General features: G+C 33.6%; 1 protein-coding gene across 1 annotated transcript in view; it reads right to left on the bottom strand.

The window, feature by feature from the left end:
• LOC6576318 (stathmin) overlaps positions 1 to 14,520 on the bottom strand; it is an 86,309-nt gene that overhangs the window by 70,526 nt on the left and 1,263 nt on the right. The window lies entirely within an intron of this gene.

The raw sequence follows: 14,520 nt of genomic DNA, 5'->3' as shown, positions 1-14,520 counted from the left end.
TACAGATTTCAAATAATTTTGTGCATTGCACAACACTTAACGCATGGCATGGTTGTATGTGTGTGTTGTAAAATTACAAACATATGTGCGATTTTAAGAAGTGCTTCGAATGAGTGATATAGTGGAGGGAGGGATTGAAAAAGAAAAAAAAGAAAAATAAACATGCAGCAAGAGAATGCGAGATTTAAGTGTTGAAGCAAAGCAAATGGAAAAACAATTTTATATGAAGAAACACGGATAGACATTTAAAATTGCACAGAGTGCTGCAAAGTATTCCAAAATATATAATTTGCATTTTTATTTTCTTTTTATATATTTTAAAGAAATTCATTATAAATTTTTTAATTTTCTAATATCCGAAAATAAATTAAATTCATTATATTAATTTATTTATTTTTAAATTTATTAGCTATGTATAAATAAATGTATATACAAATATTTACATGATTTTTTAAAGCGTTAAATAAAAAAAAAAGCACAAAAAAATAAAAGTCAGAATCTTTTAACTTAATTTAAAATAAAAAGATACAAACAAAAAATCAATATTATTCCAATATGATTCGTCATATTGAAAAAATTCATACATATTCTCAACTCTCCATATCTTCATCCAGTGCACAAACTAAACTCAAAATCCGTTCCAATGGTTTTTTGTTCAGTGTCCGGAAATGTCAACAACAAATGAATTGCATTAATAACTTCAGCCATGGGACATGAAACGTGTCTTTTTGCTGTCCCAGCGGACAAGTGATATTTGGTTTTTTCTTGCCAAAAACAATCGAATGCAATTTTCATTTTCATACTCCAATTTTTTTCTGTTCCGTCTATCAACATTAATGGGAATAAAATTGGATTTTTAGTGAAGGCTTTTGAAATATTTAAATAAACCATTTAATACACTCCCCGCAGACAGACGGCGTTCAATTTTAATAAACTTTAAACATTTTAAAATTGTATTTGGTTAAAATTCCCATAAATCAGACATTTTTGACCCTATTAACAGTGACAACAACCCATGGCATAGCGTAGGGTTTTTTTTAATAATACCAACAACAATTTTCAGCCCTCTCCATAAAACTGACAGCAGCAGCAGCAGCAGCCCAAAAACAACAATTTTCGAAAACACATTTTTACGCACTTCAAACGAAAAGCTGAGCTGAGCTGAGCCGAGCCGAGGCGGGCAGACACAACTGGAACTGGAGGTATTTCTACCCAGTTGTATGGGGCCCGCAGGCATATTTCTGTACAACTGCTTCTGGTTCTCGATGCCCTTTCGATGGGGGTATAGCGCAGGAGCTATGTTGATTTGTCAACCTGATAAGCATCAATGTATATTAAATAATTATTGACAATATTAAATGTTCTTATTTTCGAATTTTTTTGTGTAAAGTATAAAATATTAGATTTGTTATTATATGAGCAGACTATAATTTTATTCTTATAATTTGTTTTATTTTTATTTATTTTGTTCATTTATTTTAGGTTTATATTAGTATATTTATTACTTTTATTTCTGTTTATTAATTAATATATCTCATTGTCTTATAATATTTTTTTCTTTTATCTATACATTTTAAGTTTAGTATCTAATAAACTTGTGCCAGTTAAATTTTAGTTCGGTTATTATTTATATTAAGGGAATATAAAAAGTCTCCAATTCATTTGGAATTGAATTAAAAATATTAGATATACATATATAAATTCCATTAAGTAGTGTATTTCTACGTAGACTTCCACCATTCACATTTTCAATTACAATTCATCTCAGCTCAGAACCGCCCTCTCGCTTCGCTTTTCGTTGTAGAAACGCTCATTTGCATCACTTAAACAACAATTACATGGCCTCAAGGGCCTGAGACGTAAACTCACACTCCTGCACTGTCGGCTCTCTCTCTCTCTCTCTCTCTCTCTATCCATCTCTCTCGCACTCGCTCCGTCACTATCTTGGAGAAACAATAAAGCGACAGACGACGCTGAAGAGTCTGTGCCAGACACGGCCATATAAATAAGTAATACAATTTGAATGGATGCTAAAAGGAAACCCAATTGCAAATCCAGCTGAAGCAATAGCCTCCGGGCTATTTTTCTTCTATTTTTGGTTTTTTTAAAAATATATTTAAAAAGAAAAAGCTGCTCTTGGACTGGCTAAAGTTAAAGCAGACTTGAAGCAGACGTTGCCCAGCGGCAGGCAGAGCCTTCATTTCGCGCATTGTTGCCGCATTTCGCAGCCAACTTCCGGTTCAATAAACTTTCGCAAAAAGTATTCTCTACTACTACCCCCCTCTCTCTCTCTCTCTCTCTCTCTTTGCCTCTCTGCCTCGCTATATAGTTTTTGCGGGCAGCCCACAAACCTGACTGCATCTCTTGCTATACATATATATATTTATATACACACACTCATGCATATATACATATATATAAAATAATGATTTTTCCTTCACTGCAGTTGCCTATTTGAGTATGTGTGTGTGTGAAGTACAGTCGAACAACAACAACAGCAAATAATGTTTATTAACTGGTTTTAAGCGAATGTCTGTGTGCATTGCAGCTCGACTTAGAGCTAGAATATAGCTCCAATGATCAGAGAGAGGAAGAGAGAGATAGAGAGAGAGAGAGAGAGAAAGGAGCCTGTGTAACCGCGCACTTGCTGCGTATTTGTGTCGTACGGCAGCAGCAACTGCAGCAATTTTATGTGCCACTCACAAATGCTTTTCACAAATGCCACAGCAGAGAGCAATGAGAAGTAAAATGCCTGTTGATTGCAGCCGCAAAATGTGGCATACTTTAAGGCGTTGCAAATTATGTGAATAGAAAGGTGTGAAGGAAATTAATAGTATATATACCTAAATAAAATATATATACAGAATATATATATACAGAACTGCCAACTATGCCATATATCCTCTCTACATGTTGTGCAGAAAAGAAATCAATAAAGATATATATATGTAGGTCTGCATAATTTCCTTCAGCTTAAAATCTTAGCTAGATCTTCTCTCAGGTCTGTCTAGCATATTTTAAGATCTATTCTGTGTTTCTTTAGAATAAGAATAAACTAATTTCATAATATTTCTTTAGTTTTTCTTTTATTAACATTAACATTAACGTTCTAACATTTACATTAACAGAGTCTTTAAGCCCTTTCTCTAGTACTCACATTTATTTAAATATACTGAATTTCATGCCATTTTATTTCAATTTCCTTTTACATTTCCCAACAATTCTCTTAAGAACTTGTTGAAACTTTGAATAATTAACCAGTTGTGGCTAAGCTCTGTTGAAACTGATTTGCAATTGTTTGCCAATTTAGGACCTGAAGTTGTCTAAGCGGTGGCAAGGTGGGGGACGGAGGTCAATTAGTCATCGAGCTGCTGGCTCAGAATTTATGATCCACAAAATGGAGTGCACAGTTTGCACATTTGAAAGCCACAAGACACTTCATTTATTAAATGAATTCAGTCATAAAATCTGCCCGACAAACAATCAAGTGGGACACACACACACACTCAGCGAAAGTCAAGGATGGAAGGATATCTTTTGCGAGCAGCCTGTCAAAAGGGATAAGCTGACAGCAAATGCAGCCATCAAGCGAATTAATCAAATTTTGTGCTAAAGCATTGTGGGGATTGAAAAATATGCAGACACCAGAATATTTCTACGCTCATTCTCATTTCCGTTGCAACCACGCCCACTTTGTCTGCTCTACCCTACACATTGGCCACACTTTGATTGTCAATTAAAAACGTTTGCAATGCCAGACGACCAATATGAATTGGCCAGGCGTCTCATCCTACTCCTCCCACTGACTGGGTCGATTTGTTGCTCTCTGGCAGAGGATTAAGTGTGGGAGCAGTGGATCCAGGGGAGCTGGGGGACCGGTCTTTGGCTCAGTCTATTGGGTCAAAACACAAAAGGACGCTATGCGGTTGAGTAAATTGATAGCGAGAACCAATTGTTGCTTTCTCTAACCCTTTTCGAAATGGAATCGCTGGCAATTTGTTGTTGTTTTTTCTCTTATTGGAAAATTTAGAAATTGCTAAATTAACTTTTGACCCAAAAAGGAAAAGGGACTATAGAAACAATTAAAAGAAATTAAGAAATGTCAAAGTTAAATTCAATATTTTTTCAAGCAAATTTGTCTTAAGTAAAGGTCTCCAGTGAAATTAAGCACTTTCTAGTGAATTTAATTTCACTTTAAATCTTTGCCCTTATTTTCGCATTTTAGCTCACTGTAGCATTTCATACGCCTCATTAGTCGCGGCGTTTAAGCCACAGAGCAACACCTGGCCAATGTCAACTGAATGCTCGACGTGATTGCCGCAGAGCACACAAAAACCAAAAATCAACAACAAAACGTAAAGAAAATTTTTGCCAAACAGCTGAGTAACGATTACAAGATCCTCTGTAATTAAGACTGAAGAAGTAATTTACATTGATAAATAAAAATTTTTCATATATATATTTTATTTAGAGTTTTTTTAAATATAAATCCAATTTTTATATATTTAAATATTTATATTTAACATTTGCTTATTTATATTAATTATAATTTTAATATTTATAAAGTTTTATTTTTTATTTTTATTTTTAAATCATATACATGCAGTATAATCAGAATATTTTATAATTTAAAGTTACAAAAATCTTTTTCTTGCAATAGCAAAATCTGAATATTTGGATATTTTAAAATTCTACTAAAATAATTTAATTCTATATAATTTCTAGAAAAATATAAGTAAGATCTATAGCTTGCAAAAAAAAAAAAAAAAAAAAAAAAACAATAAATAGATGACAACTTAGCCTATTTTATATTTATATATTTTTTATACATGTAAATTTTTAATTTTAATTTTTTATAAAATAATTTTCTGAAATTTTGTTACTTTTGTCTAAAATATTAGATATGAGCTTTCATCATATAAAACATAGAATTCTGGGTATTCCAAATTTAACTATATTAAAAACAAGTATTTATATATGTTTAAAAGAATTTTGACACAAATTTGATAATCGAAGAATCCTCTATAAATATATTTATATAACCCAAGTTGCTGCCTGGCATTAATCTCTCATTAAACCCATATTTCCAGTCACTTTCTCAATTTCAGGGTACAACAAAGCGATTTACAAAATTCGCACAATTCAAGCTAACACGCACTGTGCCAAAAAGAAAAAAAAAAATTGAGGCAAAATTATGCAATACAAATACAACAAATGATTTGCTTCAACGCACCATTTGGCCCAGAAGCAAAAGAATGATAATAATAATGAGAATAATGATGATGATGATGATGATGGTCGTAATGGGATGGCTGGTGCTGGTCAGGCTGAAAATATTCACCGCACATTCTGCGGTGACATTTGCGCGTTATGGTTTTGTAATTACCTGTAGCAATCTTTGTATGTGCGCAGGTGGGACGAAAATTGTGGTTCGAGGTCAAAGTTTGAGCTCGGTTTGTGTTTGAATTTGAACCCATGGACTTTTACGACAATTGTGCAGAATTTATGGCCATTTGATTGCTGTTGACCAAAAAAAAACAAACCCTCCCCGTAACATTTGCTGCTGTCGTGTTTATGGTCTGAACATTTACGTCGCGTCGCTGCATTTATATGTCATTAATTGAGCATTAGGCGAAAGGGGCAGCACGAGAGAAAAAATATCTCTGGTCTGGGTCAAGGTAATGGTAATAACACAAATTATTTAAGTATAGCCACAGTGTGCCACAGGCTTTTAGCTCTTTCAGCTCTCTATTTAATAAGCAGCTAGCTAGGTCTAGCTAATCTAGTTCCCATTATCAACGAGTGCAGCCTATGACAATTTTCCCACTTGAACCAAATATATATATTTTGTGCGGGGGAAATCACATTTTCCCAAGTCTAAACACGTAGCGTTTATCTTGTATTAAATAATGAGCATCATTAGAATTTAGCACATGATGCGACCACAAAAGCAAGTTGAAGGGAATCAATTAACGAAGTGTGAATACCCTAAACACATTTTAATTAATTATCTAAATCTGTTATAAATATATGTGATGGATATATTTTATATAATTTATTATTAGGCCATATTATTTATAATATATTATAATAAATAATAAAAAATAGATGCGTAAATAATTAAAATTATAGGCAAAGTCCAACAGCCATTATTTCAATTATAATTTTAACCTGTCTAAACTCTCATTAATTCTCACTCTTTTCGAACAAACTCGCCAATAAAATGCATATACCCAGTCAACCAATCAGTGTAGCTATAAGCTGCGGGTGTTAGCTTTTAAGATATACAATCAGATACATGCATATAAATACGCATATATTAGCTAATACACCTACACATATTCATATACATACACATATGTACATAAATATCTCTCTTTGTACATACAATATAATCAAAGCACACATACACATAAAACACTTGGGAGTTTGTCTTTAATGGAACTTTTTACTCAGACACACATAGAAAGAGAAATAATAAGGAAGAGAGGGGGAGGGAGAGATGATTATGTGTCTGTGTGTGTTTGTGAGTGTTGTGATTGAGAGGGAAGTGCGTTGCTTATTTTCTGCAGGCAGCGCATAATCAGCAAGAAATCTGTTGATTGTCTGCCTGACTAGGTAGTCGACCTACCCTCCCCCACCTCTTCTGGGTGAGAGTAATCAAAGTTTTGCCCAGGCTCAGAATGCGGCTTCAAAGTGACAGCCAACAACCAGTTGCTGCGGCCACAACAGTTGAAGCAACAAAACTATGCAGAAAGCTTGAAAGAAAGAGAGAAAGCTAAACTAGTTGGTACCCTAGAGGCAAGATGTTCGACTTTTTTTTATATTTGTCTAATATTTTTGATAACATTTTATGCTTGATTTTGGTTCAATATCAAAATATATCTATATCTATATCTATATATCTATCCTCTAACTAGAAAACAAAAAAAAAGCTCTTCTTTACTTTAAACTAATCTAAATATGTACAGAAAAATGTAATGTTAATTATCTGGAAAACTTTAAAGAAAATATTTAAAACAGTTAAAAGTTTTTGGTTTGGTTAACGTACGTTATAATTATAGCGCTCTCAAGTCCGGCATTCATCTACTCTACTCTAAACACTTCTCTTTTTTCAATCTCCCGAAAGGGTGTCGATAGACAGTCACATGACACACGACCACAAGACCACATGGCCCCTCTCCACAACTTAAAAACAACAAATGAAGCTGAAATACGTAGACTAGTATTGCTTGCTCCGACCTAACCTCAAAAAGTCACGAGAAAACATAATTAGAAAATGCACAAAACTACAGGCAAAGGCAAAGTTAGTTCAGTCAGTGCAGTTTCCTATTTACTATTTAACATTTTCCCCATTTCCACTTCACTGCTAACCTGCTTCACTCACAAAGATGCGTTAGGCATTGCAAATGAGTTGTCCGTGCATCCTTTCCAAGCTGTCGCTGTCGCTGTCTCTGTCTAACAGCATTAGCGTCGCATGCCATCTCACTCGAGTGAGACAGGGCGACGTTGTTTGCGACGTTGACATTTTGTGCGTCACCCTCTTAGCTTCCTTTGTCTCGCTCTCTCTCTCTCTCTCTCACACACCCACTAGATCTCACTGACTCTATCTTTTCTTTTAGCTCGACATGACCGGAATAGATAATTATTTATACAAATATGTTTCATATATATATATATATATACATATCTTTATATATATGTATGTATGTCCTTTTATATAAGCATGTACTTGCCTACATCTTGTGCGTAGTTGTCCTACAGCTCTTGTTCCTGTTATACCTTGTATGTTTTCCATGAGGAACGGGTACTTTGTTTTTAACATCAGTCATTTCAAATGAGTGATATGTACGTGAAATATTTAAATAAAATATCACAATTTTGTCTTAAATTAAATAAAAAATAAATAATAATACTTTGTCTTTATTATATTGAATTATAAATAAAATAATTTTTTTAATTTAAATTTTTTTTATTTAATGCTTTTTTTATTTTTTTTTGGGTTGAGGTAGGAATTTTTAATTATTATAATTTTTTTTTTTTTTTTTTTTTTTTTTTTAAGTATATTTAATTATAGATAAACATAATTTTATAAATCTTAATTTTATTTATTTAATGTATTTTGTTTCATTCAATTTTGAATTTATAATTTTTTATAATATTAAATTATAGATATTAATCATTTTATAGTCCCTTAATTTTCAATTCGTATTTCTTACATTTCTCTTTTCTTATCTGTATTACTCTTTATATTACCTAAATATATTTTCCAAGATATTCTCACAGTCCATCATTTACATATTTCTACATATATATTTCTTTTATTTGTCTTAGATTCCGGTTCGACTTGTCGGCGTAGTTTGAAGCATTCGTATTCGTATTCTTACAAGTGCCAGGCCAAAAAAGTAATTCAATTTATGTTCGTATTTCAGCAGACAGACACAAACAATACAAGAATGGTACGAGCAAATATTAGTTGGCTATTCGAAATATTATAATAGGGGATTTTAGCTGCTGCTCCCTACGCACACATTTACATACACACCTACTTATATATCTAGCTTCTAATGCAATTTTCATGCTTCCCAGCGTTAAATTCGATTTAAATAGCTTTCATGTTGCTCGAGCTCAATAAAATGAACTATTTGGCTAGATCTCTATAAAACTTGAAGCATTCATTTTATGAGCTGCGAAATGTCTTAATACGTATTGCCGGTTTGGCTAGAGCCATAAAAGATTCTGGTTTTATGTGCTCGTGAAATGGAGGCAAATCAACAACATCTAAAGAAGTTTTCAGTAAGCACTGCTCCAGGCGATTCTCACAATAAAGTGTGAATTGCAACTCGAAACTGGTTAATGCACTGGAGATGATAGCCGCTAAGGGATAACTGTTAACCATTTACCAACTTGTCTATTTTATGTAGGTATATAGTAAGTAAAAGTATAACAATTAAAATATTTTGTAGTGCAATATAAGATTTGTAAAACTTTACAGCAGGATAACAGTATAATAGTATAGTTGTATATTACAACACAACAGTATAACATTATAAGATATATAATCCTAAAACTTAATCCGCTTTTTCCACATTCAATAACAGACTTTTCTTTGGCTGTTTTTTTGTACTTTGCCATCTTTCTTTATTCATAAGCCAAATTCGGTCTACCTCTACAGCCCAGGCAGCAAAAACAAGAGAGCTGGCGCGACGCTTTGGCCTATTTGGCAGCGCATTTTTTGGCTCATAAAATTATGTTGAAAGCCCAAGCAAAGTTGTGTCCAACTTTTTGTCACGCATAACAAAATGACTTTTTAATAAGCGCCCAAGTAGGCAAATTGAAAAGTCAAATATGTAATATAAATGAAGGCAAACCAACACACTTTGAGCGGGTGTGTTATAGCTATAATTCTAATATTTCATAGTCCCCCCCTTTCACCCTGACTCTAAATCCCAAGGGTTTCTGTGTGTCTCAGAGTAATTTACACGTGATTATCACGGGTTGTCCCAAAATGGGATAACTTTGTAAAACAGGAACCGGCGCTATCATTAATGCCGCCCACAAACAAAAATGTCCGGGTGCTGTCTGTATCTGTGTGTGAACACGCATACAGATACAGTATATTACCATATGGGTGGCAGACAATAATAAATTCAAGCGATGTACGTGCCCCGCACCTAAAAACTGTTGCCTACTTACGGACGCCCATGCATATTTTAGAACGCAAGTCAGCGACGGGAATCAGCTCAAGGATGATGTCAAATGCATTGCAAAGTGTGACACAGCTAATAATGTGACTGCGACTCCAAACTGTGACTGCCAACTGTGCCTTACATAGCAAATAAACTGTGGATTTTAACTCGACAAAGCCAAGAAATTGAGAACAAATTGAGATCAGTTATTTATAGCAAATTTATAATTTTATTTAATTATATTATATTTATATTATTTCTTTTGTGACAAGATATAGCTGTATTATGTAGCTCACCTTGAAAAATTTTATATCTTTAAAAAACTTTTTTATTTTATTTATTTATTTTTTTTAATATATATTGTATATATTTTTTTTAATTTCAAGATCTCACAATTTATTATTTATATTATATTACATTTGTTATTATATTATTATTATATTAATATTAAATATTTTATATATTATATTCAATTAATTCTGTTTTTTAATGCATATTCTATATATTGAAGAAAGTAATTCATTTATTTATCATTCGAAATATTTTCTTATCAAGTTTTTCAATAAAGAAATTCAAACATGAAATTTATATTTAAAGCACTTATTTTTATGTTATACCATATTTGTTTATTAAAACTCATTAACATGTATTTTTCATATACAGTATATAGAATTTTTATTGTTGCTACAATAATAATTATAAACTATTTAAGTATACTTTTATATGGACATATATACTTTTTGAAAATTTGCATAATAACATTTTTATTTAACTTCAAACAATAATAAAATGTTTTTATATATATTTACTTTTTCTTTTTAATTTTATATACAGTACCGAGCAAAAATGAGTGAATGTTACAGAACTTTGACTTTCATCACGCATAAAAATTAAACCATACCAGCAAATCAACAAATTTTTTTGTGTGTTTGTTTATTAGTGTATTCTTAACAAATACAAAAAAGTTGCAAGGCTAAATTAGCAAAATTCAAAAAATTAGAAATAAAAACCCGAAAAAATCCACATAAACTCAATTTTGCACGTTTAAAAAAAAACTACTAAAAACTAAAAAAACTAAACATTTTTAATATTTAGTCCAAAACCCTTATTAGCAATAATTTTGTTGACTATTTTTGGCATGCTCTCAGCCAAACTTTGAATCATTTCTTTCGGAAATTGGCTCCACTCCGCTTCTACGCGCTCCCATAAGCTGTCAATGTTCGTTGGGGCTGCATCATACTGTCCCAGCCGTCTTTTCACTATTGAACACAGATTTTCAATAGGATTGAAGTCGGGATAGGATTTATATATAGACTCTATATGTATGGAGCGAAAATTAGCTTAAAATTCTGCTTTCCTATCCATTCTTAAATAATCTTTACAGTATGTTTTGGATCGCCATCTTGTTGAAAACCCTTTCTCTGTGGGGACACGCACATTTATCAGTGAATTTGGGAAGATGGGTTTGAAGAATATTCATATAATCCTTCCTCTATGTAGAGGATCAACGTTCTACCAAGAGAAGCATCCCCAAACCATAATGCTGCCGCAGCCATGTTTGACGATTTCCTTTACATGATGTCGTTGAATGCGTTCCCCAGGTCTGCACCAGCAATATTGCTTTCCATATGATTGGAAACGGTTAAATTTTAATTCATCTGACCAAACAACTCGTTTCCAATCATAAATGCTCCAGTTGTTGTGATCCCTTGCAAATTTCAAACGCGCCTTAACATTTTTTTCGGACAATGCAGGTTTGTTTTTTAACGAATGATACATATCCGAAGCAACGAATTTCTCTTCTAGCAGTCCATTTGCTAACATTTTTATTAATTGCTAGAGAAACACCCTTTGGTGCTAGCAGCTTGTTTTTCTTAATTTTCGACATCATTACGCGAGCATCAGAGCCCGAGAACAGTTTTTTGCAACCTTTGACTTGAGTTTTCGGAGTCAAATTTCGGCTGATTCAAAGCTTTTCGGCAATAATAAGCGAAGGAAATCCCTTCCCGGTCAGGCACACACCACTACTTTCAGTGTCGACTGAAATTTTCCACATTTTAAAATTATATTTCACCAATTATTTTAAATTTGTTGCGAAAAGAAAATGTGCTTCAAATCGCTTTACAAATAAGAGTATTAAAAGGACTAAGATAACGGTAAATCTACATGCTCAATCTACGACTAAGAAGAATACCCAAGGAGCTAAGTTATGGGGAAATCTGGATGATTTCGGCTGAGAAGAGAAGTAGAAGAGCAAAAGTATTGGGAATTATGAAACGTGCAAAATTGAGTTTATGTGGATTTTTTTGGTTTTTTATTTTTCATTAATTGAGTTTAGCTGATTTAGCGTTGCAACTTTTTCTATTTGTTAAGAACAAACTAATAAACAAGTATAAAAAACAAAATCTTAATTTGCTTGTATGGTTTAATTTTTATGCGTGATGAAAGTCAAAGTTGTGAAACATTCACTCATTTTTGCTCGGTACTGTATATATAGTATTTTTTATGGCTTTTTTGTAGCTTATTTATTTAGCAACATACATGTATTGTCACCTTAGCTGGTTAGCGCATCTCTAATCCACTTCTAGACCCATTTGCACAGCCTATCAATGGGTTGTCATCTTAATTTAGTGCTCGCAGCACATTCCACTCAGGTATGCATAAAATTTTTCGGTATACAGGATGACCTATTTTGGGGGCAAGATATTTCAAGCGTCATCTGAGATAAGATGAGGATGCGGAAATCGTAGTTAGAGTTGGCAAATCAATTCAAATCAAATTCCAAGTTGAGCTGAAAAGTTGGAATGCAATTGCTCAATAGAGCTTAGAAAACGCGTCTTTATTTCAGAGAGTCTGGACAAAATTAACTGCATGAACTTCCAACTCGAAACACACAAACAAACGACAATAAATTGCAAGACAAATTTATTTTGCTTTCCCATTGCCAACTTGAACCTTGGGCAAAAACTTACTCCCAAAGCAATCAATTTTTACGGCAGTTTAGTTTTTCGAAACCAAACTTGACAATCAATGGAAATAGTTTAATCAAACTGCAACTGCCAGACGAGGTTGAGTGTGAGGGTCTGTGGGATTGTCTGGGCGTAGGTGTAGGTGCAGCTGTGTGACTAAGTAAGTTTTGGTTAGGTATTTTGACCCGGTAGCGGAACTGTCGGCAAAGATTTGCATACCATTAGACCTAACAGGTAGCTAACGAGCACGTTGAGTGCATTAACTGCAAGTGCAACAACCGTTGACTGCAATAGGCAACAGCCAACAGTTAACAAGCAACAATAAATGCCAGACACTTTACAAAGTCAGACACATTGAAAGTTTTGAATGCCCAAAAAAGGGCGTGAAGCAGCGCAACAAATATTCATACCCAGGGGTGGGGCTTGGGAGGTACTATACAGAAATGATGTTAGAAAAGCTAAACTTAATTTTCTCTTAGATACATAATACATGAATATATAAGACATTGTTTTAAAATAAAAAATAAAAATAATTCAATTAGCAATTTCATGTTTGAATAATTTAAAAATATATATATTAAATATATATAGATAATATAGACTATGAAAATAAACATTACAGATAGTATGATAAATTAATCTGTAAAGATTCTAGTATATAAAACTCTGTGAGTTACCTGAGCTATTACGTTTCTTATCAATCATATTTGTAAACACAGCTGAGTCATTTATTTCGCACTTATTCAGTAGCAATTGGATAACATTTAAGTTATCTAACTTGTACCATAGATACAGCGTCAGCTCTTCAAGCACTTTCAGCTAAACGATGCAGCACTCAGCAAAAACTTCCATGATAATAATAACAACGCCTTTGGCTGCAAATATGTGCATTTACTTATATTTCTATACATTTTCAATGCAAGGTAGAGCGTGGAGCGTAAAGCATGGAGTAGAGCGTGGAGTAGGAAGGCAACGTAGATAATAATGCGGAGACAAGCCAAGCGAGAGGCAACGACGTCCTAAACACTTCACGTCATTTCCAATAAACTTGTCACAATAGCACTGCCGGTGGCCGTCGGTGGAGGGATGACTGCAGTTGTAGTAGGAGTGCGCACTTTTTTTTCCCAGATACAGTTGCAACTTTACGCAAGCGAGCAGACGCTTTAGTGATATTTGCTCAGTTTGTTGTAGTCGTGTATCCGTTGAAAGCGCATTCAACGTATTTAGGCTACAATAGCGCGTAATCTATGCCACTCGACTTGCAACAAGCAGCAACGCAGCTCCAGCAGAGGCAGTGGCAGTTGCAACAACTGCGACTGCAATTGCGGCGCCATCATTTTGCACAGCATTTTGCATCTAGCAGATACTTTTACCGCACAACACAATACAGCTTAATGCCGAAAAGTGCACAGCGCATGAATTTCATTTTATTTGCCTTGCATTTTTATGATTGCTATGCAAATGCAGCTCAGCCCTGGGCTAGCTAAAAACTAAAACAAGAAAGAGCAGTTATGTGTGGACTACCACAGATTAAGATACCCTTTACGAAAGTTATACATCCACATTTCATCCTAGATAAATAGAGGCTGCCATGATTTTCAATGCAGCATGACCTTAGAGCAGTTCAAACTCTGCATTTCCCACTGCTAGAGTATCCCAACAACTTCCATCTGCAACGCAACGAGGCGTGGCATCTTTTGTTCCGCCCACACTATAAAAGAGCAGCACAAAAAATAAAAACAAAATCGAATAGCGAACTTGCTATGGGGGAGCTAGAGTGAGATTCAAAACAATTGTTGTCCAACTCGCACAAAGAAATCACAAAACATAAACAACAACAAATAACAAATAAAAACAAAAAC

Source organism: Drosophila mojavensis, unplaced genomic scaffold (genome assembly GCF_018153725.1).
Source record: "Drosophila mojavensis isolate 15081-1352.22 unplaced genomic scaffold, ASM1815372v1 contig_36, whole genome shotgun sequence".
Classification (NCBI taxonomy): Eukaryota; Metazoa; Arthropoda; class Insecta; order Diptera; family Drosophilidae; genus Drosophila; species Drosophila mojavensis.
This window is presented reverse-complemented; position numbering and strand designations above follow the sequence as displayed.